The 11,588-nt window shown below is 43.7% G+C and overlaps 1 pseudogene; it reads right to left on the reverse strand.

Annotated features, from left to right (window-relative positions):
* Nucleotides 1–8,231: 8,231 nt before the first annotated feature.
* On the reverse strand, nucleotides 8,232–8,345 carry LOC145404510 (5S ribosomal RNA; annotated as a pseudogene).
* Nucleotides 8,346–11,588: the final 3,243 nt, after the last annotated feature.

Here is an 11,588-nt window from a genome sequence, read left to right on the forward strand (position 1 = left end):
AGTCGTCTTAGCAGCACCTCAATACAAGGAAATATTACTACTCATTATGCAGATAATTATGTCAGTGGCAATATTACTCTAAATGCAGACACACACTTTCACTCAATTGACCATGTTTCTGTCATTCTTATTCCTGATACCATAGGAGGCCTGTATTCGGCTTTAGAAATACACTCCCAAACTTAGAGTTGCAGGGTTGTAATTCACGAAATAACTCGTCATCGTACACTTTACTTAATTAAGATTTTCATTTGCAGGGAGAACAGAAAATATGTGAAGATTCAGTTCTCTCATTTCCTTATACTTCATTAAAAAAAAAAAAAAAAAAAAGTTACGAGGCGACGTGCACGGCATATTTGTCATAAATCAATGACCAGCCACAGTAACTAACATTCCCTTCTCTCTCCATAGTACCAGGGCCGTATTCATGAACACTCTTGAGCTTAAGTTGTGTATATGATGGTGTCTTGGTGTCACACATGCCATGAATTGTTTGTATGGAAGTATGATGCCCACATAAATCCATGTGTTGGTAAAATTTTCCCGTGTATGTGAAAGTGTATGGCTCTACTTCGATCTTACTCACACACATAATGAATACATCTTAGCCAAACTAGAATGAATGACAATGTGACATACAACAAAGAACATGACTACTGATAATATTTGCCTTCTGGAGATACTTGCTTATCTTATAAATTGGTTAATATCGTTATAAATTCGTCCACAGATGTGAATGAGGAGTTAGCGGATCCAGGAGGAAGTGCAGCCTTCATACCCACCGTAAATCAAGTAGGTGATGTTTCTAGTTGCGTTTGTCTGACTGTCTGTCAGTCGGTCTGTGTATCTGACTTTTAGTTCTTTCGGATCTAACTTCATTTTCTGAAGGATTGAAGGTGCAGTACTTACCATTATCATATTAACTGATGGTCATGAGTAAGGTCGCGGTTCGTCCCCGTCTCTGAGGTAAGCTATTCTAGTTCTTTTGTGGCTGAAAGTGGGCATTAATCAAAAAGTCAATTCCCAGAGACACAGCAGTCTTCCTACGAGCAACAGATGGTGCCATATGCTGTAGCTTCACATATCATCTATTATGCGCTAATTATGTGCTGTTTTATAAGTAATACATGCTGGAGCTGTTCCATACAGAATACTTGTGTCAGTATTAGCAAGGATGTTTTTATGAAATGGTTGTAGGCCATTATGGAAGATTAGTTTAGCCTTTCCTAGTGAAATTTAAATCATGCAAATATTCACTTTCCAATCGGGATTTGTCTCACAACTTCTGGATATACAATTCATTCCCCCACCACCAGACGACCAGCTCGCCTTCATTGTCTTCAGACTTCTTCATTACCTACGATATTCGTCTTAGAATACGTCTTGAGTTACATATAAGGAATAAAAAACTTGTTTCCCTTATATTTCACATCCTACCGTTAGGCGATTTGATGTACCATGGGGATGAGGTTTGGTAGTTCCAGTGTTACAAACTCTTACCACTAACCCTTTAGATTGGCTGTGTTTTCAGTTTGTGTGTGTGTGTGTGTGTGTGTGTGTGTGTGTGTGTGTGTGTGTGTGTGTGTGTGTGTGTGTGTGTGTATGTGTGTGTGTGTGTGTGTATTCTCCGTGACTCCTTTCTACCTTTTACTTCTACTGGTATTTTCTCATTGTCTTCCATCTTTATTCACATATTCATTGCCACGTCCTTTCTTCCATTCGTTTCTTCCTCTTCCTTTGTACCGCACTTCACTCGACGAACTTCTAGAAAATGTAAAAGGGTCGTCAATTCTATCTTGCTTCAGCCCTGTCCCAAACTTGTTTCCATCTTACCTAAGTTTGCCTCACCCTTTGCATCATCCATGTTCCATACATGCTTGTGTACCTTGCTTCATCCTTGCCTCATTGTTAGTCTGCCATAGGCTTGCTTCACCTGGTTTCATCCGTGCCTCAGACTTGCTTCCGTACCCTACCTAACTCATTCTTTATCCGTATCTCAGACTTTGTTCCATACTTGCATCAGCCCTGTACCAAACATGGATCAACCCTGCTCAGATTTACTTCACCCCTACCTTAGCCTTGCATAGCTTCAGCCAGGGGTCAAACTTACTTCCCCTTGACCACTCATGAATACACAGATCTGCCTCAAGGGTTAGATGTGGCCTTCATTATTTCCTTCGCTACAAGAGATCCTCCTGTAAACTGTGCAAAATCGCTTATCGGTGGTCTGATTGTAATGCAAATGATTTTATAGATTGAATGGGATAAGGGGCTTTAAAATGGTGAGCTGTTTTGATTGGTTTTATGTAGTTATCTCAGGGTGCCGTCCTGGGAGAGAGAGAGAGAGAGAGAGAGAGAGAGAGATACACATCCTTCTCATAAAATTGCAGAGGAGTATACTATCAGCGTTGGTAAATACTGAGGAAATGTATCTTTCCACTCTCCCTCTTCCATAAACTCCACTCCCCCTCTTCCTCCACCCTCTCCTTGACCCCCACTCCACCACCACTTCCTCTGCCCTCCCGTCCTCCACAACAACCCCTTCCGCTGCCATCCCTCTCCTTTCTCCTCCTTTCCCTGCCGTCCCCTTACACTACCACCCTGTCATCATCTGCCCTTCCCTTCCATCATACCACATGCTCCCTCGCCCACCTTCCTTTTCTCCAGCATCTCCTCCCCCTCCTCCTCTCCCACTCTTCTCCTTAACCTTCCTTTCCTCCCCATCCCTCCTTCATCCTCTTCCCTCTCATGCTATCCGTTCCATTGCCCTCCCCTTCCATTGTCTCTCCGTCACCTTTTTTCATCATCCCATTTCCACCTCTCCCCTACCATCTCCCTTCCTCCATCAATACCTCCCCTATCCTCCCTCCTCGCTCCTGCACCACCCTCATTCTCCAGCTCCCTCTGCACCATCGCTACTCCTCTCCTGCTCCCTCCACCTCCTCCACCTCCTCAACCCTAGCCTTTCTCCCCCTCTCTCCTCCCCTCTCCATGCCTGCTTTAATAAACCAATTATTGTCGCTATCGTCGTTAATGCTGTTGTTCATACGCATTTATAACATGCTTTTGCTATATTTTGCGTTGCTCTTAATGGCACTGTCAGTTTAGAGTTATTTTTGTGATTATATAGATTACTGTTGATAGTGTCATGGATGGCTGTCACGATGGTTATTATCCTGTACCCCATCATCCTCATTACCCTCAACCTCTCTTCTACCTCCATCCCACCCTCTCCCTTTCCCTCACCTCACTCACCCTCACCCCACTCTGTCCCCTCCCCTCACCTCGCTCACCTTCTCTCTTCTTCTTCCACCTCCTAGATCTCTTCAAACTTCTTCCCCTTTCTTTCTTTCTTTTCCCCTCTCCCCTCCTTATCTCTCTCTCCTCCCTCTTACAGTTCGCTGCCCTTCTACCGTTAACTTTGTCCTCCATCCCCGTCACGTAACATTTCCATCCCTCCTCTTATCCCGTCTCCCCTCCTTCTCCCCTGCTTCCTCCTCACCTTCTCCATACCTCCTTCCATCCCTTTTACTCTCCACTCTCCCTCCCCTCATTTCGTCCTCTTCCTCTTTCCTTATCTCAAGTTCCCTCCCTCTCCGTCACCCCATCTCTTCTTTCCTTCTCCCTCACGTTTTCCTTGTCCCCCCCCCCCTTTCACTTATCCAGCCGTCCCCTGCCCCTTATCTTCAGCTCATGGCATTAAGGTAGATATTATGGTCATTGTCTTCATTGTAACAAACAGCCTCGATAGAACCATTAGGTCTGTTGATATTTGTTTTCCTTCTGTACTCACTTTGTACTCACCTCTCTCTCTCTCTCTCTCTCTCTCTAGCACTTTTCTTCAGTCTCTGCCCATTATCTCACACCACCACCACCCCGTCCTCTCTCCTCTCCTTAATCTGATACCCTGTCACTTGCTCCTTCCTCCTCCTCTCCTCATCTCCCTCTCTCCTCTCTTTGTTTCATTTTCTCTTGTCATCCTTCCTCCCCTATCTCGTGTTCTTGTTCTCATTCCTTTCCTTTCTCCTCCTTCCCTCCTGCTCCCCTTTCCTTTCATTTTCATTTTCTCCCTTTTCAAAGTTTCTCCTTCCCCTCTCCCTCCCCCCTCCTCCCCCTCCCCCTATCTCTTCCTCCCCCTCCCTCTCTCCCTATCCCCTCCTCCCCCTCTCTCCACCCCCTCCTCCCCCTCTCGTGTGGTATATTAAATGTGTCGCCTGAAAGTTGAATTATTGACAGTAGTTCGTAGAGCTTGCTGGAAAAGCCCACCCCACTGATTATATACTGTGATGGACAGAGAGAGAGAGAGAGAGAGAGAGAGAGAGAGGTGTGTATGTGTGTGTGTGTGTGTGTTAGGTATCATCATCATCATCACTGCTTTATTACATCCATATATCTGTTCCTTGCACAATTACGTTCTTTTCCTAATCTCCTGTTGGCTTATTAGGTCCATGTATTTACCCTGGTATTATTATGACGGGTTGACCCCTCACCGCCTTCACTTGCCCTGCCTTCACATTGTTGGCCTTCGGGGGTGGGGGAGGAGGAAGGTAGGCAGTAGCGGCACAGTCCCTTAAGTAATTATAAAGTTTAATGTAGTTACCTGGCCTGCCTCACAACACCTGGCTGGCAGAGGGGCATGGGTGGAGGTGATGATGGAGTTTTAGTTAAGAAGGATGGGAGATGAGGAGTGGCGAGGGAATGATGGAGATGAGGGGGCGAAACGAGGACTAAGGGATGGGAGATGAAGCATGATGAGGAGAGATGGAGGTGAATGAGGAGGGAAAGAAAATGAAGTGTTTGAAACAAATGAAGATGAAAAAAAAATGGCCATAAAAAAGAAAATGCAGATAAGGACTGAGGGCGTTGATGGATGATGATAAGAAGGGATGGAGGTGGACGAAGATGGGAAGGGAACATAAGAACATAAGAAGAGAAGATAACTGCAGTAGGCCGGTTGATTCATGCTAGGTAACTCCTAGAAGAGTAACTGAACTACTAACATGAGATAAGGATAGCAAAGAAGGAGGCTCTACCCCACCCTCCAAACCATCCAACCTAAGCCGGCAGGAAAAAATGAGAAAGAACACCTAGTAAAGAATAACTGGCGTGGACGTTTTATAGGAAAGTGTGAAAGAAGAAAAGACTGTCATTGTGTATCCTGAAAAGAAAGAGTGAATTAGTACTGGTTATAAGATTTTTTCCTGTACCCACCCCTTATTTGTCATAGGCTTCTCTAGCCTATGCTTCAAACTCTCAGTGGAAGGGGCAGCAACTACTTTACTAGGTAGCTTACTCCATTCGTCTACTACTCTGTTGCCCAACCAATTTCTACCGATTTCTTAACTAAAACGGAATTTTTCCGGTTTAAAACCAATACTTCTATTTCTATCTACTATGCTTATTTTAAGTACCTTGTTAATGTCTTTCGTATTTATTCCCTTCATCCACTTGAGCACCTCAATAAAATCTCTTACTCTACGCCTCTCCAGTGAGTGCAGATTTAGTTTTTTTAGTCTGTCTTTATGTGACAGGTTCCGAACATCTTATATCATTTTTATCATTCTTCTCTGTACATTTTCTAACGAATATATTTCCATTCAAGAGTAAGGACACCAAAATTGCACGGCGTAGTCTAAATGTGACCTTAATAATGCTAGAAGTGACAAAGCAAGTGGAGAGAGAGAGAGAGAGAGAGAGAGAGAGAGAGAGAGAGAGACAGACAGACAGACAGACAGAGACAGAGACATAGATTAGCTTTTAAAAATGTATAAGGAAAGTTTAGCGGCGTATAAACATGAAGTACCCTCCAGTGATGGTTCCTTTATAGTTACCCAGAGTTGCGTAACCCCCCTCCACCAGCTTCATTCAGTCTCTGGCTGGTAGTATTAACCCTCCCCATCCCGACGTTTTCTGGGCAGTGGTACGCCCCAGTCCCGACATTTTTGGACCTTTTATTTTTTAGCTCAAACATCCGCTTTTGGTGAGAGACATCGAAAATTCATACAGAAATCGCTCACCTAAGGTTTAAAATACTCGATCTAGGTACGAGTACCTCCTTACCTGACTGATTTTCTAGCAGGCTGGCACCAAAGAAAACGAGTTCTATGGGAGGGTAAGTATTTTATCCACTCATAATCATATCTATTCATTTCCTTGGTACGAATTTATATGTAGTACAAGAGTATATTGGTTTTCAAACAGTAATATAGGCATTATAAGCATTGTTTCACTCACTAACTCATCACCATACCTGACCTTCTTTTGCCACATTACCTGATCATCATTTCTGACTGTTTCTTCCTCTAATGCTATGTAAACTTTGTCCTCCACATTGTCATCGATTGGGGAATCACTCTGGCCCTGAATGTCTTTATTGGCCAGGTCACTGGTAACATGTGAATTGCCGAGACAATGGCGTGCAGGGGGGGGGAGAGGTTATGCGGTGTAAGGCATTGTCCCTGCTTGGCATCTTGTAGAGAATAGAGGAAGGTGTCCCGTGTATACGTGCCAAAAATCACTCGCGAAATCACTCGCGAAAATTGAAAATTGTGCAAATTAGGGACCTTGCAGTGTTGCTGTGTTAATTTACATCTCCGGGATATGAGTGCACATCATGTGAGGACGTGAATTCACGTCTCCGGGACGCGGCGGGTTAAACTACCTCTTCCCACAAGCAAGCTCTTCGTCACTCCAGGCGTAGTTTTAAAGCGAAGAGGTTCCTCATACGGCGCGCGAAGAGGTCTCTCGGGGTTAAAAGTACTGGAATATGAAGCAGGAGCATCACCCGCCTCTTCCCAAATATCTTCGTATCTTTTTTTATACTGATATCATATTTATGTAACTAGTTAGTACCTTTACATTCACGAAATGCGTTTGCAATTTTTAAAATGTTTATCATTTCTTTTGTGTGATGCTATCATTATTTATGGATTTTTAGGAGACTGGTGTTGCCCGTTTATGATCAAACTACTGCTACATGCACACAGCCCAGTCATTGACTTCTATCATTCCCAAGTTACCAGTGCCTCATACAGTGGTGATCCAGGCAACTTCACTGCTTATTTCCAAGAGCACTTTATCTGACAGACTTGTAAACCATTTCACTTTTCATTACTGTCTTCAGAAAGCAAGCACATGGTATAATTTAAGGCCGTGGTTACATTACTGCCATTCACCGCTAAATTCTAGCTGCCGTAATCCTAATAACTTCCTTTTATGGTTGCCATAACTTAACTTAAATAACCTAACCTAACATATTTCTAACATAGCTGAAAACACAAACATGACCGCTAAATTCTAGCAATTTAAGCTTAACCGTAGCAGTATTAACCCAGCCTAAACAAAAACTGACCAGACCTAACCTAACCTATTTCTAACCTAATTGAACCACCAAACAAAACAGTTAAATTCTAGCTGCCGTAGTCCTACCCGTGGTTAGGATTAGGGGATGTCACCGCTAAATTCTAACTATCGTAATCCTGATCACGGCCTTAAATTATACCACGTGCTTACCTTTCTGAAGAAAGTAATGAAAAGTGGAATGGTGTACATGTCTGTTAGATAACCTGACCTGACCTAACCTAACCTATTTCTAACCTAACTGAACCACCAAACAAAACCGCTAAATTCTAGCTGCCGTAATTTGAACCACCATTGGACCCCCTCTCAACTATTAAAGCATCAAGCATTAATACCATTTCCAACCATTGGACTGATTCAGAGATGTTGTTTATCAGATTTAACATATTATTTTCGCAATATATCACACGAGAGAGTAAACATGAAACAGACGACGGCAAATTTCCGCTTCTCAGGCTTACCAATCTCACGATTTCTCTCCCAGAGAGCACCCCCGCAGCATACCAACCCTTCCGTAGTCTCCTTCTGGGAAGAGGTTGTTCTGCCGGGGTTTAAAGGTACCAAACTGGGAAGAGCCTCTTCATGAAGATGCTTCGCGAGAAGGGGAAGAGGTTGTTTAATGCTACCAGCCTCTGCCTCTCCACCACCCATACCTAACCCCCTCCCCCTCACACGGGCCACAAACATACTAACGCTAACCCTGGGATTAAAAAAGATTGAGTCAGGTTAGTAGGTACGACCCCAATATTCATTCATTCATCGCCAGACGCCATGTATCCCAAACGGGGTGGCCAAGGGCTCAGAGTTAATTGTTTTACAGGGAGGGGCACTAATCCTCCACCAACCCCACTTGACACGTAGGGAGAACGTTATGCCAACAGCATCTGGTGTTCCTGGTCAGTCACCCATCCAAGTACTAACCAGACCCAACGTTGCTTAACTTCACTGATCGGATGGGAAGCGGTGTACTCAACGTGGTATGGGGCGAGGTAAAAAGCATTTCCTTGTTGGTGCTGGGATTGAGAGAATAATGTGTGGTTGTATGGGAGAAAGAGAGAGAGAGAGAGAGAGAGAGAGAGGTAGGAATGCAGACAGGGGACAGAAACGAGAGTAAGAGGAGGTGGCACTGAGAGAGAAAAAGGAATGGGAAATCAGAGAAACGCACGTGAAGAGGAATATATGTACAGCGTAGCAGAATATTCAGGTAACAAGAGGGAAGAGGCAAGAGGGGTAAAGGAGAAAAAAATACTTCAGGGAAAAAACATACCTTGAATCTCCCATTAATATCTGACAGAGTAAAAGGAAGAAACTGCCACCTGTTAAATTACTTTGAATTTGTACTGACAGAAAAGTTTAGGAATGTATGTTGTCGAATGTGTGTTACAAAACAGTCCTTACCATGATCGCCATTATCAGCTGAAAAGTGGAGATGGGCAAGCGTCCCCCTCCCCGCTGTTTAACACATATCCCTAAATGAGATTCAGGGTCTTCTTGCATATATATCTCTTTGGATCCCAGAGCTGCTGGGCGAGACATTGCACTGGGACGGTACTAAGCGTACCGCCCTCTGCCTATCGGCTCATAGTCGCGAAGCTCATAGGTCCCTACCCGGGGGTTCCCTATTTCATCAAGATTTGAAAATTCCCAGTTCTGTCCAATACTGCGGACGCTGAGCTCCAATGGGATATACTGTTTTTATTTAATTCAGTTTTTAATGCAAAGTACCTTACTAACACTTTCAGACCCATGTCGCCAGTTCCATTTTACCCTATTCATTTTGCTGCCTGACAATTTTATTCACTTATACTGGCGCGCGCGCAGGCCAGTATAAGTGAAAGAATTAGTTGTATGTGCTGGAGTGAGATTAGTATGCATATGCTTTCAGTATTCTACAGTATTTGTGTGTGTGTGTGTGTGTGTGTGTGTGTGTGTGTGTGCATGCCAGTATAAGTGAAAGAAATAGTTGTATTTGTTGGAGTGAGATTAGTATGCATATGGTTTCAGTATTCAACAGTATTTGTGTGTGTGTGTGTGTGTGTGTGTGTGTGTGTGTGTGTGAGAGAGAGAGAGAGAGAGAGAGAGCGCTGTGAAAATTGCCACGGGATTATCTATCTATTTATTGCCAGACGCCTTAATCCCGTAAAGGGTGGTCACAAACAAATTGCCTCCATGTCGCCCTGTCCCCTGCCATTTCACTGCCCTGGTCCCAGCTCACACCCCCTTTCTCTCATATACCTCTCAACTCCATCTCTCCATCTCATCCTTGGCCTCCCTCTCCCTGTCCCCCCTCCACCTCACTCACATACACTCTCCTCGTCAGTCTCTCGCTCTCCATCCTCTCCACATGGCCAAACCACCACAGTGTGTTTCTCCTAACGCTTTCTATCACATCCACGTGCACACCACAACTCTCCTTTATGTCCTCATTTGTCAGCCTGTCTCCCCATGTGACTCCACATGCTCCTTTCAAATAACTCATTTCCACTGCACTCACTCTTGACTTGTGTCCCTCCAACAAGGTCCAAGCCTCACTTCCATACGTTAGAGTTGGTATCACAATACTGTCATGCAGTAACTTTTTCACTTCCATGCTCACTTCCCTGTTTCTTACCACTGCTTTCAAAGAACAGGAATCACAGGATTATACGGAATCATAATCAGCGTACGAATAAACAGGAAAAGAAATATATAATTAATGAGAAGAAACTATGTAAAACTTGAATCAGACGGGAAGACATAGAAAACAATACAAATAAATGGTAGAAATGAATCACACTGTGTGTGTGTGTGTGTGTGTGTGTGTGTGTGTGTGTGTGTGTGTGTGTGAGAGAGAGAGAGAGAGAGAGAGAGAGAGAGAGAGAGAGAGAGATAGTGTTATGGGGTGTATGTTACGGTGCACTCTTAACCCTTAATTAAGCACCAAAACGGATAAGATAAAGTTTAAGAAAACTATCTTAACTTTACTGTACACTATAACATACACAACCAAAGAAGAAACCAGGGTTCGTTTTACAAAAGGGGAGGATTCATATAGGCCTCAGAATACAAATATAAAACAAGTTATTTCTTACCTAACCAGAAAACACTCAGTGGAAGCTAAGTACTCACAAAGCTCGACGAAACGTGGAGACGTCGTAGGTTAAATCCAGATATAAACCACACACTAGTGTAAATGGAGGAGTGAATCAAAAATGGGAAATTGTACACAAACAGTGTGTTTTGTAATCCAAGTCACGTATTGAGTAGTGTTGGGGAAAAGTGCAACACAGTGTGACAAAAGTGTAACGTGACAGTAAGTGTGTACAAATGTGTACAAATGACAAAATGTGTACAGGGATGCGTGTACAAAATGAGATAAAAATCTGTCTCTTCACACTTTCCTGGAGCTTATAAAGGTTACTTACTCCGCCTTTCTCAGCTTAAAAACCACCAGGCTGTCTTAAAAATAATCTCTGTCCTTACAGAAACAATAGAGCCACCTGCTACCAATGAGGGCCTCATACACCTCAGACAGAACCAATTGCGTGCCATCAAGAACGTGACGAAAGAGCCATTTAGGCCTCTAGTTGGCAAACATCCTTACTTTGCTCCTCCCACATTGTGTCACACCCACAGTTCAAGGACAAGAGGAACTTTCTGCATAAATTGTGAGAAAAACAACTAGTGTCTTATCAGTTGAGAAGGCAAAGTGACCGCTTGGGTTTACCCTTACAGGCAGCAAAACTGATAAGAAAATGCTTAACTATTCTTGAGGCTCGCTTCTCTCTCCTTTCATTATCATCCTGTTTCTATTTCACCCATTCGCTACTGGGGTAACTACGCCAGTGACACCTCCCTTCCTGAGAGAAGAAATTTCCCAAGGGAAAATTTCTGGATACTATACAATCAAGTTCTGGACAGGTAATCTGCTAAAACATTACTAACACCTTTTACATGACTTACATCAAGGGAGTATGCTTGCAAAAATAGGGCCCAGGGTGTCAGTCAAAGATTTTTCTCCTTAAATCAGAACAAGAATTTCAGAGGGTGGTGATCAGTGTACACTACAACATCACCTGACCCATCGGGTTTTGGAACCACTGTGACCGGGGAGCACCACTCACTTTGACAGGACTCGATTAACCCCTATTGCAACATGTAGTTCAGCTCCTCTCGAATGATGGTCTGCTTCTGAGGACTAGCCCGGTAGGGGGACTGCATTACAGGGCTGGCATCCCCAACATCCACAT

The sequence above is a fragment of the Coenobita brevimanus genome, chromosome 63, assembly GCF_032717465.1.
Source record: "Coenobita brevimanus isolate Jiangsu-jjx chromosome 63, ASM3271746v2, whole genome shotgun sequence".
Classification (NCBI taxonomy): Eukaryota; Metazoa; Arthropoda; class Malacostraca; order Decapoda; family Coenobitidae; genus Coenobita; species Coenobita brevimanus.